We start from the raw sequence: 18,246 nt of genomic DNA on the forward strand, positions 1-18,246 counted from the left end.
GTGCCCATTTTGCCAATAGCAACAGCACGGCGATGAACATGTATATTGCATTGCCGGGTTTTTGCTAGTGCAATTGGTATTTTCCAGAATTACGATTGTTGGCCTGCATCTTTTTTGTTTTGTTTGCGCTTCTATGCTTTGTAACTTTTTGCTGAGCATTGGTATGGCTGTGGGGAGGAGGAGGCCATAAGTAGAACTTGGGGGTATATTTAAAGAATTTTAAATATGCCCCTGAGTTCTACACTGCAGGTTGCAACAAATTGTAATCACCAATCAAATTCTCTCAAGGGCCAGTTCACACTTGGTGTGCTTTTGGTGGGGAGCGTTTCTGCGCTTTGCTGATAGCCGGTATTCAGCAAAGCACTGTGGTAAATCCTTGTCGTGCCTGCGGTGTGCTTAAATTGCAGAGGTGACCTGCGTGCAACATTTCGGTGGCAGTTAGAATGCTATTCTCATTCTCCGGAATGAGACTCGAAAAATGCAATCACTGCAACATGGAGCCACAATTGCTTGGTAAAAATGCAATCACACTCCATAGGTGATTGTGATTTGCCTTTTGTGATCCCAATGTTCAACCAGGCCTAAGGGGGACCAACTGAATTCCAATTATTTATCAGGTGGTCGTCATATTTTCCAGACTTTACACTTGATGGTGTAAGAGTGGTACCCATGATGTCTACTTATCCCCTTATCCCTCTTCAAAACTCCCATCCCCTATCTCTCTCTTACTCCCTTCCCCCAACGTGCCCTAAGAGTCTACCTTGCCATGGTGGGCCGGCTTACAATCCTATTGGCCAAAATGTGATTTACTTTTAGCCAATTGGATTAGCCAAAGTACTCTGCCAAAAAAGAATATAATAAACCATCTTAGAGGGAGATCAACTAATTAGGGCCCTTTTGTATTAGGCACGTTACGATTCAAAAATTGTATCGTGCCCATTTTGCCAATAGCAACAGCACGGCAATGAACATGTAAATTGCATTGCCGGGTTTTCGCTAGTGCAATTGGTATTTTCCAGAATTACGATTGTTGGCCTGCATCTTTTTTGTTTTGTTTGCGCTTCTATGCTTTGTAACTTTTTGGTGAGGATTGGTATGGCTGTGGGGAGGAGGAGGCCATAATTAGAACTTGGGGGTATATTTAAATCATTTTAAATATGCCCCTGAGTTCTACACTGCAGGTTGCAACAAATTGTAATCACCAAACAAATTCTCTCAAGGGCCAGTTCACACTTGGTGTGCTGTTAGTGGGGAGCGTTTCTGCTCTTTGCTGATAGCCGGTATTCAGCAAAGCACTGTGGTAAATCCTTGCGGTTCCTGCGGTGTGCTTATATCGCAGAGGTGACCTGCATGCAACATTTTGGTGGGAGTTAGAATGCTATTCTCATTCTCTGGAATGAGACTCGAAAAATGCAATCACTGCAACATGGAGCCACAATTGCTTGGTAAAAATGCAATCACACTCCATAGGTGATTGTGATTTGCCTTTTGTGATCCCAATGTTGAACCAGGCCTAAGGGGGACCAACTGAATTCCAATTATTTATCAGGTGGTCGTCATATTTTGCAGACTTTACACTTGATGGTGTAAGAGTGGTACCCATGATGTCCACTTATCCCCTTATCCCTCTTCAAAACTCCCATCCCCTATACCTCTCTCACTCCCTTCCCCCAACGTGTCCTAAGAGTCTACCTTGCCATGGTGGGCCGGCTTACAATCCTATTGGCCAAAATGTGATTTACTTCTAGCCAATTGGATTAGCCAAAGTACTCTGCCAAAAAAGAATATAATAAACCATCTTAGAGGGAGATCAACTAATTAGGGCCCTTTTGTATTAGGCACGTTACGATTCAAAAATTGTATCGTGCCCATTTTGCCAATAGCAACAGCACGGCGATGAACTTGTAAATTGCATTGCCGGGTTTTCGCTAGTGCAATTGGTATTTTCCAGAATTACGATTGTTGGCCTGCATCTTTTTTGTTTTGTTTGCGCTTCTATGCTTTGTAACTTTTTGGTGAGGATTGGTATGGCTGTGGGGAGGAGGAGGCCATAATTAGAACTTGGGGGTATATTTAAATCATTTTAAATATGCCCCTGAGTTCTACACTGCAGGTTGCAACAAATTGTAATCACCAAACAAATTCTCTCAAGGGCCAGTTCACACTTGGTGTGCTGTTAGTCGGGAGCGTTTCTGCTCTTTGCTGATAGCCGCCGGTATTCAGCAAAGCACTGTGGTAAATCCTTGCAGTGCCTGCGGTGTGCTTATATCGCAGAGGTGCACTGCGTGTAACATTTCGGTGGTAGTTAGAATTCCACTCTCATTCTCTGGAATTAGACTCGAAAAACGCAATCACTGCAACATGGAGCCACAATTGCTTGGTAAAAATGCAGTCACACGCCATAGGGGATTGTGATTTGCCTTTTGCAATCCAAATGTTGAACCAGGCCTAAGGGGGACCAAATGGATCCCAATTATTTATCAGGTGGTCGTCGTATTTCCAGACTTTACACTTGAGGGTGTAAGAGTGGTACCCATGATGACCACCTATCCCCCTTATCCCTCTTCAAAACTGCCATCCCCTATATATACCTCACTCACTCCCTTCCCCCAACCCGCCCTAAGAGTCTACCTTGCCATTGTGGGCCGGCTTACAATCCTATTGGCCAAAATGTGATTTACTTTTAGCCAATTGGATTAGCCAAAGTACTCTGCCAAAAAAGAATATAATAAACCATCTTAGAGGGAGATCAACTAATTAGGGCCCTTTTGTATTAGGCACGTTACGATTCAAAAATTGTATCGTGCCCATTTTGCCAATAGCAACAGCACGGCGATGAACATGTAAATTGCCTTGCCAGGTTTTTGCTAGTGCAATTGGTATTTTCCAGAATTACGATTGTTGGCCTGCATCTTTTTTGTTTTGTTTGCGCTTCTATGCTTTGTAACTTTTTGGTGAGGATTGGTATGGCTGTGGGGAGGAGGAGGCCATAATTAGAACTTGGGGGTATATTTAAATCATTTTAAATATGCCCCTGAGTTCTACACTGCAGGTTGCAACAAATTGTAATCGCCAAACAAATTCTCTCAAGGGCCAGTTCACACTTGGTGTGCTGTTAGTGGGGAGCGTTTCTGCTCTTTGCTGATAGCCGCCGGTATTCAGCAAAGCACTGTGGTAAATCCTTGCAGTGCCTGCGGTGTGCTTATATCGCAGAGGTGCACTGCGTGTAACATTTCGGTGGCAGTTAGAATTCCACTCTCATTCTCTGGAATGAGATTTGAAAAACGCAATCACTGCAACATGGAGCCACAATTGCTTGGTAAAAATGTAGTCACACGCCATAGGGGATTATGATTTGCCTTTTGCAAACCAAATGTTGAACCAGGCCTAAGGGGGACCAAATGGATCCCAATTATTTATCAGGTGGTCGTCATATTTCCAGACTTTACACTTGAGGGTGTAAGAGTGGTACCCTTGATGACCACCTATCCCCCTTATCCCTCTTCAAAACTGCCATCCCTTATATATACCTCACTCACTCCCTTCCCCCAACCCGCCCTAAGAGTCTACCTTGCCATGGAGGGCCGGCTTACAATCCTATTGGCCAAAATGTGATTTACTTTTAGCCAATTGGATTAGCCAAAGTACTCTGCCAAAAAATAATATAATAAACCATCTTAGAGGGAGATCAACTAATTAGGGCCCTTTTGTATTAGGCACGTTACGATTCAAAAATTGTATCGTGCCCATTTTGCCAATAGCAACAGCACGGCGATGAACATGTAAATTGCATTGCCGGGTTTTTGCTAGTGCAATTGGTATTTTCCAGAATTACGATTGTTGGCCTGCATCTTTTTTGTTTTGTTTGCGCTTCTATGCTTTGTAACTTTTTGGTAAGGATTGGTATGGCTGTGGGGAGGAGGAGGCCATAATTAGAACTTGGGGGTATATTTAAATCATTTTAAATATGCCCCTGAGTTCTACACTGCAGGTTGCAACAAATTGTAATCACCAAACAAATTCTCTCAAGGGCCAGTTCACACTTGGTGTGCTGTTAGTGGGGAGCGTTTCTGCTCTTTGCTGATAGCCGCCGGTATTCAGCAAAGCACTGTGGTAAATCCTTGCAGTGCCTGCGGTGTGCTTATATCGCAGAGGTGCACTGCGTGTAACATTTCGGTGGCAGTTAGAATTCCACTCTCATTCTCTGGACTGAGACTCGAAAAACGCAATCACTGCAACATGGAGCCACAATTGCTTGGTAAAAATGCAGTCACACGCCATAGGGGATTGTGATTTGCCTTTTGCAATCCAAATGTTGAACCAGGCCTAAGGGGGACCAAATGGATCCCAATTATTTATCAGGTGGTCGTCGTATTTCCAGACTTTACACTTGAGGGTGTAAGAGTGGTACCCATGATGACCACCTATCCCCCTTATCCCTCTTCAAAACTGCCATCCCCTATATATACCTCACTCCCTTCCCCCAACCCGCCCTAAGAGTCTACCTTGCCATGGAGGGCCGGCTTACAATCCTATTGGCCAAAATGTGATTTACTTTTAGCCAATTGGATTAGCCAAAGTACTCTGCCAACAAAGAATATAATAAACCATCTTAGAGGGAGATGAACTAATTAGGGCCCTTTTGTATTAGGCACGTTACGATTCAAAAATTGTATCGTGCCCATTTTGCCAATAGCAACAGCACGGCGATGAACATGTAAATTGCATTGCCGGGTTTTTGCTAGTGCAATTGGTATTTTCCAGAATTACGATTGTTGGCCTGCATCTTTTTTGTTTTGTTTGCGCTTCTATGCTTTGTAACTTTTTGGTGAGGATTGGTATGGCTGTGGGGAGGAGGAGGCCATAATTAGAACTTGGGGGTATATTTAAATCATTTTAAATATGCCCCTGAGTTCTACACTGCAGGTTGCAACAAATTGTAATCACCAAACAAATTCTCTCAAGGGCCAGTTCACACTTGGTGTGCTGTTAGTGGGGAGCATTTCTGCTCTTTGCTGATAGCCGCCGGTATTCAGCAAAGCACTGTGGTAAATCCTTGCAGTGCCTGCGGTGTGCTTATATCGCAGAGGTGCACTGCGTGTAACATTTCGGTGGCAGTTAGAATTCCACTCTCATTCTCTGGAATGAGATTTGAAAAACGCAATCACTGCAACATGGAGCCACAATTGCTTGGTAAAAATGCAGTCACACGCCATAGGGGATTGTGATTTGCCTTTTGCAATCCAAATGTTGAACCAGGCCTAAGGGGGACCAAATGGATCCCAATTATTTATCAGGTGGTCGTCGTGTTTCCAGACTTTACACTTGAGGGTGTAAGAGTGGTACCCATGATGACCACCTATCCCCCTTATCCCTCTTCAAAACTGCCATCCCCTATATATACCTCACTCACTCCCTTCCCCCAACCCGCCCTAAGAGTCTACCTTGCCATGGTGGGCCGGCTTACAATCCTATTGGCCAAAATGTGATTTACTTTTAGCCAATTGGATTAGCCAAAGTACTCTGCCAAAAAAGAATATAATAAACCATCTTAGAGGGAGATCAACTAATTAGGGCCCTTTTGTATTAGGCACGTTACGATTCAAAAATTGTATCGTGCCCATTTTGCCAATAGCAACAGCACGGCGATGAACATGTAAATTGCATTGCTGGGTTTTTGCTAGTGCAATTGGTATTTTCCAAAATTATGATTGTCGGCCTGCATCTTTTTTGTTTTGTTTGCGCTTCTATGCTTCTAACTTTTTGGTGAGGATTGGTATGGCTGTGGGGAGGAGGAGGCCATAATTAGAACTTGGGGGTATATATAAATCATTTTAAATATGCCCCTGAGTTCTACACTGCAGGTTGCAACAAATTGTAATCACCAATCAAATTCTCTCAAGGGCCAGTTCACACTTGGTGTGCTGTTAGTGGGGAGCGTTTTTGCTCTTTGCTGATAGCCGGTATTCAGCAAACCACTGTGGTAAATCCTTGCCGTGCCTGCGGTGTGCTTATATCGCAAAGGTGCACTGCGTGCAACATTTTGGTGGCAGTTAGAATTCCATTCTCATTCTCTGGACTGAGACTCGAAAAATGCAATCACTGCAAAATGGAGCCACAACTGCTTGGTAAAAATGCAATCACACTCCATAGGCGATTGTGATTTGCCTTTTGCGATCCCAATGTTGAACCAGGCCTAAGGGGGACCAACTGAATTCCAATTATTTATCAGGTGGTCGTCGTGTTTCCAGACTTTACACTTGAGGGTGTAAGAGTGGTACCCATGATGACCACCTATCCCCCTTATCCCTCTTCAAAACTGCCATCCCCTATATATACCTCACTCACTCCCTTCCCCCAACCCGCCCTAAGAGTCTACCTTGCCATGGTGGGCCGGCTTACAATCCTATTGGCCAAAATGTGATTTACTTTTAGCCAATTGGATTAGCCAAAGTACTCTGCCAAAAAAGAATAAAATAAACCATCTTAGAGGGAGATCAACTAATTAGGGCCCTTTTGTATTAGACACGTTACGATTCAAAAATTGTATCGTGCCCATTTTGCCAATAGCAACAGCACGGCGATGAACATGTATATTGCATTGCCGGGTTTTTGCTAGTGCAATTGGTATTTTCCAGAATTACGATTGTTGGCCTGCATCTTTTTTGTTTTGTTTGCGCTTCTATGCTTTGTAACTTTTTGCTGAGGATTGGTATGGCTGTGGGGAGGAGGAGGCCATAAGTAGAACTTGGGGGTATATTTAAATCATTTTAAATATGCCCCTGAGTTCTACACTGCAGGTTGCAACAAATTGTAATCACCAAACAAATTCTCTCAAGGGCCAGTTCACAATTGGTGTGCTGTTAGTCAGGAGCGTTTCTGCTCTTTGCTGATAGCCGCCGGTATTCAGCAAAGCACTGTGGTAAATCCTTGCAGTGCCTGCGGTGTGCTTATATCGCAGAGGTGCACTGCGTGTAACATTTCGGTGGTAGTTAGAATTCCACTCTCATTCTCTGGAATTAGACTCGAAAAACGCAATCACTGCAACATGGAGCCACAATTGCTTGGTAAAAATGCAGTCACACGCCATAGGGGATTGTGATTTGCCTTTTGCAATCCAAATGTTGAACCAGGCCTAAGGGGGACCAAATGGATCCCAATTATTTATCAGGTGGTCGTCGTATTTCCAGACTTTACACTTGAGGGTGTAAGAGTGGTACCCATGATGACCACCTATCCCCCTTATCCCTCTTCAAAACTGCCATCCCCTATATATACCTCACTCACTCCCTTCCCCCAACCCGCCCTAAGAGTCTACCTTGCCATGGAGGGCCGGCTTACAATCCTATTGGCCAAAATGTGATTTACTTTTAGCCAATTGGATTAGCCAAAGTACTCTGCCAACAAAGAATATAATAAACCATCTTAGAGGGAGATGAACTAATTAGGGCCCTTTTGTATTAGGCACGTTACGATTCAAAAATTGTATCGTGCCCATTTTGCCAATAGCAACAGCACGGCGATGAACATGTAAATTGCATTGCCGGGTTTTTGCTAGTGCAATTGGTATTTTCCAGAATTACGATTGTTGGCCTGCATCTTTTTTGTTTTGTTTGCGCTTCTATGCTTTGTAACTTTTTGGTGAGGATTGGTATGGCTGTGGGGAGGAGGAGGCCATAATTAGAACTTGGGGGTATATTTAAATCATTTTAAATATGCCCCTGAGTTCTACACTGCAGGTTGCAACAAATTGTAATCACCAAACAAATTCTCTCAAGGGCCAGTTCACACTTGGTGTGCTGTTAGTGGGGAGCATTTCTGCTCTTTGCTGATAGCCGCCGGTATTCAGCAAAGCACTGTGGTAAATCCTTGCAGTGCCTGCGGTGTGCTTATATCGCAGAGGTGCACTGCGTGTAACATTTCGGTGGCAGTTAGAATTCCACTCTCATTCTCTGGAATGAGATTTGAAAAACGCAATCACTGCAACATGGAGCCACAATTGCTTGGTAAAAATGCAGTCACACGCCATAGGGGATTGTGATTTGCCTTTTGCAATCCAAATGTTGAACCAGGCCTAAGGGGGACCAAATGGATCCCAATTATTTATCAGGTGGTCGTCGTGTTTCCAGACTTTACACTTGAGGGTGTAAGAGTGGTACCCATGATGACCACCTATCCCCCTTATCCCTCTTCAAAACTGCCATCCCCTATATATACCTCACTCACTCCCTTCCCCCAACCCGCCCTAAGAGTCTACCTTGCCATGGTGGGCCGGCTTACAATCCTATTGGCCAAAATGTGATTTACTTTTAGCCAATTGGATTAGCCAAAGTACTCTGCCAAAAAAGAATATAATAAACCATCTTAGAGGGAGATCAACTAATTAGGGCCCTTTTGTATTAGGCACGTTACGATTCAAAAATTGTATCGTGCCCATTTTGCCAATAGCAACAGCACGGCGATGAACATGTAAATTGCATTGCTGGGTTTTTGCTAGTGCAATTGGTATTTTCCAAAATTATGATTGTCGGCCTGCATCTTTTTTGTTTTGTTTGCGCTTCTATGCTTCTAACTTTTTGGTGAGGATTGGTATGGCTGTGGGGAGGAGGAGGCCATAATTAGAACTTGGGGGTATATATAAATCATTTTAAATATGCCCCTGAGTTCTACACTGCAGGTTGCAACAAATTGTAATCACCAATCAAATTCTCTAGAGGGCCAGTTCACACTTGGTGTGCTGTTAGTGGGGAGCGTTTTTGCTCTTTGCTGATAGCCGGTATTCAGCAAACCACTGTGGTAAATCCTTGCCGTGCCTGCGGTGTGCTTATATCGCAAAGGTGCACTGCGTGCAACATTTTGGTGGCAGTTAGAATTCCATTCTCATTCTCTGGACTGAGACTCGAAAAATGCAATCACTGCAAAATGGAGCCACAACTGCTTGGTAAAAATGCAATCACACTCCATAGGCGATTGTGATTTGCCTTTTGCGATCCCAATGTTGAACCAGGCCTAAGGGGGACCAACTGAATTCCAATTATTTATCAGGTGGTCGTCGTGTTTCCAGACTTTACACTTGAGGGTGTAAGAGTGGTACCCATGATGACCACCTATCCCCCTTATCCCTCTTCAAAACTGCCATCCCCTATATATACCTCACTCACTCCCTTCCCCCAACCCGCCCTAAGAGTCTACCTTGCCATGGTGGGCCGGCTTACAATCCTATTGGCCAAAATGTGATTTACTTTTAGCCAATTGGATTAGCCAAAGTACTCTGCCAAAAAAGAATAAAATAAACCATCTTAGAGGGAGATCAACTAATTAGGGCCCTTTTGTATTAGACACGTTACGATTCAAAAATTGTATCGTGCCCATTTTGCCAATAGCAACAGCACGGCGATGAACATGTATATTGCATTGCCGGGTTTTTGCTAGTGCAATTGGTATTTTCCAGAATTACGATTGTTGGCCTGCATCTTTTTTGTTTTGTTTGCGCTTCTATGCTTTGTAACTTTTTGCTGAGGATTGGTATGGCTGTGGGGAGGAGGAGGCCATAAGTAGAACTTGGGGGTATATTTAAAGAATTTTAAATATGCCCCTGAGTTCTACACTGCAGGTTGCAACAAATTGTAATCACCAATCAAATTCTCTCAAGGGCCAGTTCACACTTGGTGTGCTTTTGGTGGGGAGCGTTTCTGCGCTTTGCTGATAGCCGGTATTCAGCAAAGCACTGTGGTAAGTCCTTGTCGTGCCTGCGGTGTGCTTAAATTGCAGAGGTGACCTGCGTGCAACATTTCGGTGGCAGTTAGAATGCTATTCTCATTCTCCGGAATGAGACTCGAAAAATGCAATCACTGCAACATGGAGCCACAATTGCTTGGTAAAAATGCAATCACACTCCATAGGTGATTGTGATTTGCCTTTTGTGATCCCAATGTTCAACCAGGCCTAAGGGGGACCAACTGAATTCCAATTATTTATCAGGTGGTCGTCATATTTTCCAGACTTTACACTTGATGGTGTAAGAGTGGTACCCATGATGTCTACTTATCCCCTTATCCCTCTTCAAAACTCCCATCCCCTATCTCTCTCTTACTCCCTTCCCCCAACGTGCCCTAAGAGTCTACCTTGCCATGGTGGGCCGGCTTACAATCCTATTGGCCAAAATGTGATTTACTTTTAGCCAATTGGATTAGCCAAAGTACTCTGCCAAAAAAGAATATAATAAACCATCTTAGAGGGAGATCAACTAATTAGGGCCCTTTTGTATTAGGCACGTTACGATTCAAAAATTGTATCGTGCCCATTTTGCCAATAGCAACAGCACGGCAATGAACATGTAAATTGCATTGCCGGGTTTTCGCTAGTGCAATTGGTATTTTCCAGAATTACGATTGTTGGCCTGCATCTTTTTTGTTTTGTTTGCGCTTCTATGCTTTGTAACTTTTTGGTGAGGATTGGTATGGCTGTGGGGAGGAGGAGGCCATAATTAGAACTTGGGGGTATATTTAAATCATTTTAAATATGCCCCTGAGTTCTACACTGCAGGTTGCAACAAATTGTAATCACCAAACAAATTCTCTCAAGGGCCAGTTCACACTTGGTGTGCTGTTAGTGGGGAGCGTTTCTGCTCTTTGCTGATAGCCGCCGGTATTCAGCAAAGCACTGTGGTAAATCCTTGCAGTGCCTGCGGTGTGCTTATATCGCAGAGGTGCACTGCGTGTAACATTTCAGTGGCAGTTAGAATTCCACTCTCATTCTCTGGAATGAGACTCGAAAAGCGCAATCACTGCAAAATGGAGGCACAATTGCTTGGTAAAAATGCAATCACACTCCATAGGCGATTGTGATTTGCCTTTTGCGATCCCAATGTTGAACCAGGCCTAAGGGGGACCAACTGAATTCCAATTATTTATCAGGTGGTCATCGTATTTCCAAACTTTACACTTGAGGGTGTAAGAGTGGTACCCATGATGACCACCTATCCCACTTATCCCTCTTCAAAACTGCCATCCCCTATATATACCTCACTCACTCCCTTCCCCCAACCCGCCCTAAGAGTCTACCTTGCCATGGTGGACCGGCTTACAATCCTATTGGCCAAAATGTGATTTACTTTTAGCCAATTGGATTAGCCAAAGTACTCTGCCAAAAAATAATATAATAAACCATCTTAGAGGGAGATCAACTAATTAGGGCCCTTTTGTATTAGGCACGTTACGATTCAAAAATTGTATCGTGCCCATTTTGCCAATAGCAACAGCACGGCGATGAACATGTAAATTGCATTGCCGGGTTTTTGCTAGTGCAATTGGTATTTTCCAGAATTACGATTGTTGGCCTGCATCTTTTTTGTTTTGTTTGCGCTTCTATGCTTTGTAACTTTTTGGTGAGGATTGGTATGGCTGTGGGGAGGAGGAGGCCATAATTAGAACTTGGGGGTATATTTAAATCATTTTAAATATGCCCCTGAGTTCTACACTGCAGGTTGCAACAAATTGTAATCACTAAACAAATTCTCTCAAGGGGCAGTTCACAATTGGTGTGCTGTTAGTCAGGAGCGTTTCTGCTCTTTGCTGATAGCCGCCGGTATTCAGCAAAGCACTGTGGTAAATCCTTGCAGTGCCTGCGGTGTGCTTATATCGCAGAGGTGCACTGCGTGTAACATTTCGGTGGTAGTTAGAATTCCACTCTCATTCTCTGGAATTAGACTCGAAAAACGCAATCACTGCAACATGGAGCCACAATTGCTTGGTAAAAATGCAGTCACACGCCATAGGGGATTGTGATTTGCCTTTTGCAATCCAAATGTTGAACCAGGCCTAAGGGGGACCAAATGGATCCCAATTATTTATCAGGTGGTCGTCGTATTTCCAGACTTTACACTTGAGGGTGTAAGAGTGGTACCCATGATGACCACCTATCCCCCTTATCCCTCTTCAAAACTGCCATCCCCTATATATACCTCACTCACTCCCTTCCCCCAACCCGCCCTAAGAGTCTACCTTGCCATTGTGGGCCGGCTTACAATCCTATTGGCCAAAATGTGATTTACTTTTAGCCAATTGGATTAGCCAAAGTACTCTGCCAGAAAAGAATATAATAAACCATCTTAGAGGGAGATCAACTAATTAGGGCCCTTTTGTATTAGGCACGTTACGATTCAAAAATTGTATCGTGCCCATTTTGCCAATAGCAACAGCACGGCGATGAACATGTAAATTGCATTGCCGGGTTTTTGCTAGTGCAATTGGTATTTTCCAGAATTACGATTGTTGGCCTGCATCTTTTTTGTTTTGTTTGCACTTCTATGCTTTGTAACTTTTTAGTGAGGATTGGTATGGCTGTGGGGAGGAGGAGGCCATAATTAGAACTTTGGGGTATATTTAAATCAATTTAAATATGCCCCTGAGTTCTACACTGCAGGTTGCAACAAATTGTAATCACCAAACAAATTCTCTCAAGGGCCAGTTCACACTTGGTGTGCTGTTAGTGGGGAGCGTTTCTGCTCTTTGCTGATAGCCGGTATTCAGCAAAGCACTGTGGTAAATCCTTGCGGTTCCTGCGGTGTGCTTATATCGCAGAGGTGACCTGCATGCAACATTTTGGTGGGAGTTAGAATGCTATTCTCATTCTCTGGAATGAGACTCGAAAAATGCAATCACTGCAACATGGAGCCACAATTGCTTGGTAAAAATGCAATCACACTCCATAGGTGATTGTGATTTGCCTTTTGTGATCCCAATGTTGAACCAGGCCTAAGGGGGACCAACTGAATTCCAATTATTTATCAGGTGGTCGTCATATTTTCCAGACTTTACACTTGATGGTGTAAGAGTGGTACCCATGATGTCCACTTATCCCCTTATCCCTCTTCAAAACTCCCATCCCCTATACCTCTCTCACTCCCTTCCCCCAACGTGTCCTAAGTGTCTACCTTGCCATGGTGGGCCGGCTTACAATCCTATTGGCCAAAATGTGATTTACTTCTAGCCAATTGGATTAGCCAAAGTACTCTGCCAAAAAAGAATATAATAAACCATCTTAGAGGGAGATCAACTAATTAGGGCCCTTTTGTATTAGGCACGTTACGATTCAAAAATTGTATCGTGCCCATTTTGCCAATAGCAACAGCACGGCGATGAACTTGTAAATTGCATTGCCGGGTTTTCGCTAGTGCAATTGGTATTTTCCAGAATTACGATTGTTGGCCTGCATCTTTTTTGTTTTGTTTGCGCTTCTATGCTTTGTAACTTTTTGGTGAGGATTGGTATGGCTGTGGGGAGGAGGAGGCCATAATTAGAACTTGGGGGTATATTTAAATCATTTTAAATATGCCCCTGAGTTCTACACTGCAGGTTGCAACAAATTGTAATCACCAAACAAATTCTCTCAAGGGCCAGTTCACACTTGGTGTGCTGTTAGTGGGGAGCGTTTCTGCTCTTTGCTGATAGCCGCCGGTATTCAGCAAAGCACTGTGGTAAATCCTTGCAGTGCCTGCGGTGTGCTTATATCGCAGAGGTGCACTGCGTGTAACATTTCGGTGGCAGTTAGAATTCCACTCTCATTCTCTGGAATGAGACTCGAAAAACGCAATCACTGCAAAATGGAGCCACAATTGCTTGGTAAAAATGCAATCACACTCCATAGGCGATTGTGATTTGCCTTTTGCGATCCCAATGTTGAACCAGGCCTAAGGGGGACCAACTGAATTCCAATTATTTATCAGGTGGTCGTCGTGTTTCCAGACTTTACACTTGAGGGTGTAAGAGTGGTACCCATGATGACCACCTATCCCCCTTATCCCTCTTCAAAACTGCCATCCCCTATATATACCTCACTCACTTCCTTCCCCCAACCCGCCCTAAGAGTCTACTTTGCCATGGTGGACCGGCTTGCAATCCTATTGGCCAAAATGTGATTTACTTTTAGCCAATTGGATTAGCCAAAGTACTCTGCCAAAAAAGAATATAATAAACCATCTTAGAGGGAGATCAACTAATTAGGGCCCTTTTGTATTAGGCACGTTACGATTCAAAAATTGTATCGTGCCCATTTTGCCAATAGCAACAGCACGGCGATGAACATGTAAATTGCATTGCCAGGTTTTTGCTAGTGCAATTGGTATTTTCCAGAATTACGATTGTTGGCCTGCATCTTTTTTGTTTTGTTTGCGCTTCTATGCTTTGTAACTTTTTGGTGAGGATTGGTATGGCTGTGGGGAGGAGGAGGCCATAATTAGAACTTGGGGGTATATTTAAATCATTTTAAATATGCCCCTGAGTTCTACACTGCAGGTTGCAACAAATTGTAATCACCAAACAAATTCTCTCAAGGGCCAGTTCACACTTGGTGTGCTGTTAGTCGGGAGCGTTTCTGCTCTTTGCTGATAGCCGCCGGTATTCAGCAAAGCACTGTGGTAAATCCTTGCAGTGCCTGCGGTGTGCTTATATCGCAGAGGTGCACTGCGTGTAACATTTCGGTGGTAGTTAGAATTCCACTCTCATTCTCTGGAATTAGACTCGAAAAACGCAATCACTGCAACATGGAGCCACAATTGCTTGGTAAAAATGCAGTCACACGCCATAGGGGATTGTGATTTGCCTTTTGCAATCCAAATGTTGAACCAGGCCTAAGGGGGACCAAATGGATCCCAATTATTTATCAGGTGGTCGTCGTATTTCCAGACTTTACACTTGAGGGTGTAAGAGTGGTACCCATGATGACCACCTATCCCCCTTATCCCTCTTCAAAACTGCCATCCCCTATATATACCTCACTCACTCCCTTCCCCCAACCCGCCCTAAGAGTCTACCTTGCCATTGTGGGCCGGCTTACAATCCTATTGGCCAAAATGTGATTTACTTTTAGCCAATTGGATTAGCCAAAGTACTCTGCCAAAAAAGAATATAATAAACCATCTTAGAGGGAGATCAACTAATTAGGGCCCTTTTGTATTAGGCACGTTACGATTCAAAAATTGTATCGTGCCCATTTTGCCAATAGCAACAGCACGGCGATGAACATGTAAATTGCATTGCCAGGTTTTTGCTAGTGCAATTGGTATTTTCCAGAATTATGATTGTTGGCCTGCATCTTTTTTGTTTTGTTTGCGCTTCTATGCTTTGTAACTTTTTGGTGAGGATTGGTATGGCTGTGGGGAGGAGGAGGCCATAATTAGAACTTGGGGGTATATTTAAATCATTTTAAATATGCCCCTGAGTTCTACACTGCAGGTTGCAACAAATTGTAATCGCCAAACAAATTCTCTCAAGGGCCAGTTCACACTTGGTGTGCTGTTAGTGGGGAGCGTTTCTGCTCTTTGCTGATAGCCGCCGGTATTCAGCAAAGCACTGTGGTAAATCCTTGCAGTGCCTGCGGTGTGCTTATATCGCAGAGGTGCACTGCGTGTAACATTTCGGTGGCAGTTAGAATTCCACTCTCATTCTCTGGAATGAGATTTGAAAAACGCAATCACTGCAACATGGAGCCACAATTGCTTGGTAAAAATGTAGTCACACGCCATAGGGGATTATGATTTGCCTTTTGCAAACCAAATGTTGAACCAGGCCTAAGGGGGACCAAATGGATCCCAATTATTTATCAGGTGGTCGTCATATTTCCAGACTTTACACTTGAGGGTGTAAGAGTGGTACCCTTGATGACCACCTATCCCCCTTATCCCTCTTCAAAACTGCCATCCCCTATATATACCTCACTCACTCCCTTCCCCCAACCCGCCCTAAGAGTCTACCTTGCCATGGAGGGCCGGCTTACAATCCTATTGGCCAAAATGTGATTTACTTTTAGCCAATTGGATTAGCCAAAGTACTCTGCCAAAAAATAATATAATAAACCATCTTAGAGGGAGATCAACTAATTAGGGCCCTTTTGTATTAGGCACGTTACGATTCAAAAATTGTATCGTGCCCATTTTGCCAATAGCAACAGCACGGCGATGAACATGTAAATTGCATCGCCGGGTTTTTGCTAGTGCAATTGGTATTTTCCAGAATTACGATTGTTGGCCTGCATCTTTTTTGTTTTGTTTGCGCTTCTATGCTTTGTAACTTTTTGGTAAGGATTGGTATGGCTGTGGGGAGGAGGAGGCCATAATTAGAACTTGGGGGTATATTTAAATCATTTTAAATATGCCCCTGAGTTCTACACTGCAGGTTGCAACAAATTGTAATCACCAAACAAATTCTCTCAAGGGCCAGTTCACACTTGGTGTGCTGTTAGTGGGGAGCGTTTCTGCTCTTTGCTGATAGCCGCCGGTATTCAGCAAAGCACTGTGGTAAATCCTTGCAGTGCCTGCGGTGTGCTTATATCGCAGAGGTGCACTGCGTGTAACATTTCGGTGGCAGTTAGAATTCCACTCTCATTCTCTGGACTGAGACTCGAAAAACGCAATCACTGCAACATGGAGCCACAATTGCTTGGTAAAAATGCAGTCACACGCCATAGGGGATTGTGATTTGCCTTTTGCAATCCAAATGTTGAACCAGGCCTAAGGGGGACCAAATGGATCCCAATTATTTATCAGGTGGTCGTCGTATTTCCAGACTTTACACTTGAGGGTGTAAGAGTGGTACCCATGATGACCACCTATCCCCCTTATCCCTCTTCAAAACTGCCATCCCCTATATATACCTCACTCCCTTCCCCCAACCCGCCCTAAGAGTCTACCTTGCCATGGAGGGCCGGCTTACAATCCTATTGGCCAAAATGTGATTTACTTTTAGCCAATTGGATTAGCCAAAGTACTCTGCCAACAAAGAATATAATAAACCATCTTAGAGGGAGATGAACTAATTAGGGCCCTTTTGTATTAGGCACGTTACGATTCAAAAATTGTATCGTGCCCATTTTGCCAATAGCAACAGCACGGCGATGAACATGTAAATTGCATTGCCGGGTTTTTGCTAGTGCAATTGGTATTTTCCAGAATTACGATTGTTGGCCTGCATCTTTTTTGTTTTGTTTGCGCTTCTATGCTTTGTAACTTTTTGGTGAGGATTGGTATGGCTGTGGGGAGGAGGAGGCCATAATTAGAACTTGGGGGTATATTTAAATCATTTTAAATATGCCCCTGAGTTCTACACTGCAGGTTGCAACAAATTGTAATCACCAAACAAATTCTCTCAAGGGCCAGTTCACACTTGGTGTGCTGTTAGTGGGGAGCATTTCTGCTCTTTGCTGATAGCCGCCGGTATTCAGCAAAGCACTGTGGTAAATCCTTGCAGTGCCTGCGGTGTGCTTATATCGCAGAGGTGCACTGCGTGTAACATTTCGGTGGCAGTTAGAATTCCACTCTCATTCTCTGGAATGAGATTTGAAAAACGCAATCACTGCAACATGGAGCCACAATTGCTTGGTAAAAATGCAGTCACACGCCATAGGGGATTGTGATTTGCCTTTTGCAATCCAAATGTTGAACCAGGCCTAAGGGGGACCAAATGGATCCCAATTATTTATCAGGTGGTCGTCGTATTTCCAGACTTTACACTTGAGGGTGTAAGAGAGGTACCCATGATGACCACCTATCCCCCTTATCCCTCTTCAAAACTGCCATCCCCTATATATACCTCACTCACTCCCTTCCCCCAACCCGCCCTAAGAGTCTACCTTGCCATTGTGGGCCGGCTTACAATCCTATTGGCCAAAATGTGATTTACTTTTAGCCAATTGGATTAGCCAAAGTACTCTGCCAAAAAATAATATAATAAACCATCTTAGAGGGAGATCAACTAATTAGGGCCCTTTTGTATTAGGCACGTTACGATTCAAAAATTGTATCGTGCCCATTTTGCCAATAGCAACAGCACGGCGATGAACATGTAAATTGCATCGCCGGGTTTTTGCTAGTGCAATTGGTATTTTCCAGAATTACGATTGTTGGCCTGCATCTTTTTTGTTTTGTTTGCGCTTCTATGCTTTGTAACTTTTTGGTAAGGATTGGTATGGCTGTGGGGAGGAGGAGGCCATAATTAGAACTTGGGGGTATATTTAAATCATTTTAAATATGCCCCTGAGTTCTACACTGCAGGTTGCAACAAATTGTAATCACCAAACAAATTCTCTCAAGGGCCAGTTCACACTTGGTGTGCTGTTAGTGGGGAGCGTTTCTGCTCTTTGCTGATAGCCGCCGGTATTCAGCAAAGCACTGTGGTAAATCCTTGCAGTGCCTGCGGTGTGCTTATATCGCAGAGGTGCACTGCGTGTAACATTTCGGTGGCAGTTAGAATT

The sequence above is a fragment of the Hyperolius riggenbachi genome, chromosome 10 (assembly GCF_040937935.1).
Source record: "Hyperolius riggenbachi isolate aHypRig1 chromosome 10, aHypRig1.pri, whole genome shotgun sequence".
Classification (NCBI taxonomy): domain Eukaryota; kingdom Metazoa; phylum Chordata; class Amphibia; order Anura; family Hyperoliidae; genus Hyperolius; species Hyperolius riggenbachi.